This window comes from Oryzias melastigma, linkage group LG4 (genome assembly GCF_002922805.2).
Source record: "Oryzias melastigma strain HK-1 linkage group LG4, ASM292280v2, whole genome shotgun sequence".
NCBI lineage: Eukaryota > Metazoa > Chordata > Actinopteri > Beloniformes > Adrianichthyidae > Oryzias > Oryzias melastigma.
In genome coordinates this window covers 25,287,368-25,291,200 of record NC_050515.1, presented here as the reverse complement: position 1 = coordinate 25,291,200, position 3,833 = coordinate 25,287,368, and positions in this window count along the sequence as shown.

Sequence of the window (3,833 nt, the reverse complement as noted above, 5' to 3'; positions counted from 1 at the left end):
AGGGTTACTTTTGAATAACAGGTAATCTGTAATCTAGAGTGTGTAACAGCCTGTAAGTAAAGTACACAACATTTTAACACCATAGATTTATACAATAATCGGAATCTGTTAAAGTTAATTCATAAAAATGTCTTCTATATTTATCACAGAAAAAAATGATCCAAACATGTTGTAACCAAATCAAAAATAGTTTACTGCTTCTACACTGCTCACAGACAATAAAGCACTTTAAAGAATCACATTAGATACATCAGATCTCAATACGAAGTTGGATATCTATACAAGTAACGACAGGGCAGTGTCTTAGGAACAAAAAGATGCCAAGTCTTTTAATGGAAATAAAAGTTTTCAGCCTACAGAGGGCTCAATTGTGTAGACACCATAAAATCAGAGTGAAATGAAGATGTGGCAGGCTAGTCCATTTTTTTCCAAAATGTAATTTCTGCAACTCAAAATGCTTTTCAGTATCTTGTATGTATGCTTGACAATGTCGCGGCATGCTCCTAATGAGACGATGGATATGCCTCACCAGACCATCACTGACCCACCACCAAACCTGTCATGTTGAACGACGTTGCAGGCATCATAACGTTCTCCTTGTCTTCTCTAGACTTTCACATCTATCACATGTGCTCAGGGTGAACCTGCTCTCGTCTGTGAAAAGTACAGGGCGCCAGTGGCAGACTTGCCAATTCTGGTGTTCTTGAGCAAATGCCAGTGGAGCTCCACGGTGCTGGGCAGTGAGCACAGGGCCCACTACAGGACGTGGGGCCCTCAGGCCACCTTCATGAAGTCTGTTCCTGATTGTTTGGGTAGAGACATTCACACCAGTGGCCCTCTGGAGGTCATTCTGTAGGGCACGAGCAGTGCTCAGCCTGTTCCGCCTTGCATAAAGGAGCAGGTATCGTCCTGCTGAGGGGTTGAGGACGTTCTACGGCCCTGTCCAGCTCTACCAGAATAACCATCAGTCTCCTGAAATCTCCTCCATGTTCTGGAGATTGTGCTGGGAGACACATTAAACCGTCTTGCTGCAGCACGTGTGGATGTGCCATCCTGGAGAAGTTGGACAACCTGTGCAACTTCTGTAGGGTTAAGGAATCGCCTCATACTGCCAGCAGAGATAATTACGCAAACTAAAATCAGCACGAGTGGAAAACCAAAAAAGATCAAGAGGGAGAAACTTGAAATGACCTCCACATGTAACACCAGTCCTGTTTTAAGGGTTTTCTAATTGTTGCCCTCGAAGTGTACCTCTTGTTAATTCCATGAACACCAATACAGCTGAAATTGATTAACGAGACCCTCAGCTGCTTAACCAACCAGAAAATTATCAGACAGGTTTCATTCAATTCGTGCCACCACCAATAAAAAAAGTGTTCCTTTAATTTTTGTGAGCAGTATAATTGTTCAAAATGTTTTCAAATCAAGAGCTGATAGATATGTAACATTGTTGTTCCAGGCGGCCATGCTTTGGTTAGTTTTGTGCATGTGTTAACACGAAAGGATTTGTGCAAGTACAGAAGTTTTTCTATGCTTTGAACATGGACGGCAGAATCAAACTCTGAAATCTGGACATAGTGTCAGAATGGAGTGTGGTTTGGCTTATTAAGCAAATACATTTATCCAAAATCCAGAAGAAGATAAACACAGAAAATTATAGTCTGCATATAACAATAAACGCTATGTACTTGTAAACCACTGTTCTACTTTGCTTTAATGCCCAAGGCACTTTACTGTCACAACCCCATTCACACACTGATGGTGCGTGCCTCTGCTGCTGAACACTGGCAGCCAGCCAGTAACCACCGGGAAAATGTGGGGTTCAGTGTCTTGCATAAGAACACTTCCAACACATGGGCGGAAAAGGTGGGAACTGAACCTCCAATGTTCCGATCAGTGGCCAACCGCTCCACCTCTGCACCATGTCCGCCTATACACATACAAAAAAAGTCTGTAATAGTTTTATTTGAGCTGTGTTAACAAATCTATTTCTGTGGGGTCCATCAGGAGGTTTTCATCATTTGTATACCTAAGTTCAGTTTAAATTTATTCCAAAACGTAATATGGAAAACCCATGTGGTGAGAGCATCATCTTAAAGCCAAAGAAAGCTGAATTGTCAAAAGAATCAATTAGGAGATAAGAAGAAAAAAGACAAATAATTGAACTATTTTTGACGGTTTTAAAAGTGTAATGTTTGCCAAATTAAAATACTTAAATCCTTCATTATAAATAAAACTATGAGGCTTTTGAATAATAGTTTTTTATTGACCTCCGGTGATTTGTGAATTTGAATGCAAAAATAACTATATTATAAGTTTATACATTGAAAATAACATTTCTAGGATTTTCCAGTCATAATGTGAACAAACCAAAAAAAAACTTTTCCTCTTCTAAAGAGCAACACAAAGGGAAAGTACAAAACGCGATGCAGTTAATTTTAGTTATTTGACAATTATTTGTTGATTTACAAAACCCTTTTTAGTATTTGTTTTTAATTTCTTCCACAATTCATCAATAAACTGTTGTCTTTCATCTGTTCATGGCCATATGACAGACATTTGCCGTCCTCTAGTGGCCAAACTTGTAAAACTTTGCAAATGCAAATTTTAGAGACAGCTTTGGTTTTAAATGGGCCCTTTTGGAATACATTTAATTTATCCGCCTTGAGAACTCTATACAAACAGAAAATGTACAAATATAAGTGTATTAAAAGTAGAGCTGTCGGCGATTAAATTTTTTAATCGCGATAATCGCATTGCCCATAGTTAACTCGCGATTAATCGCAAATTAATATGTGGCCTTTTTTTTAAGGAAAAAACTGTGTGCTTCGTGGAATTTAGCAGTTCTACATTAATTATGAAAACAAGAATGGCAAAACTAATAGTTTTCATCAGAACTTCTTTATTTTGTAACATTGCATTGAGATAAACTTTCTTAACAATAAAAGGCTGTAACATAAAATGCCTAACAGAAGTGCAAGTGAAGGGCATTTTAAATTCAAAACTTCAATCAACGTTCAGTAAAATAAAATTTAAAAAACATTAAAAATAAAATTTCCATAACACTTTCATGTTCATTTTTTGTCAGGACCAAATCTTTTCCTCCTCTGCTGAACTACAGTAATAAATGAAATAGAGATTTATCATTTCAATTAACTTTTGTTGTTTAAAACATTAAAGACTGAGAAAAGCGGGATACTCTGTGGATAGTTTGACGGTCTGTTACTGCCGCCGCGTTCTCTGGCTGCAGCTCGATGCAGCGACGTGTCCAGCGGAGCTCACGTGATGAATGTGCCGGCAGACAGACAGCTATGCTGGGGCTGGATCACGCTTAAACCTCCAGAACTTAGGGATATTTTGTATCTTTTCGCGCGGCGATAGAGGGACGGCCACACACTCAAAGCTGAGATTTATCTTTTCATCTACAAATAACTGGCGTTGTTTAAACTACATTTAAAATGTCCCCCGGTGTGCTTGCTGTTCGGAACGACGGGGGTCCGCAGCGCCGGACGCGAGCCGGTACCACCAGACGTGGTGCTGGACGCGAACCGGAGCCAGGTTAGGGTGCAGGAGCTCTCCGCGTCCTGGCGCCGGGCCGGTTCTAGCTAGCAGCTCGGTGGTTGGAGACTCGCCCGTGATCTAGTGAGAGCAGCCGGTGAGTTAGAGGGCGATGAGGGACGCCTGCGCATGGTATGGAAAGGCACCTATGAGAAAATCCGCGATTAATGTGTCAAAAAAATTGTCGGCGTCACGCACATGTGAAATTAACACGTAATTAACGCGACAAATCTGACAGCCCTACTTAAAAGCCTTTATATATTTAAAAGTTCAGA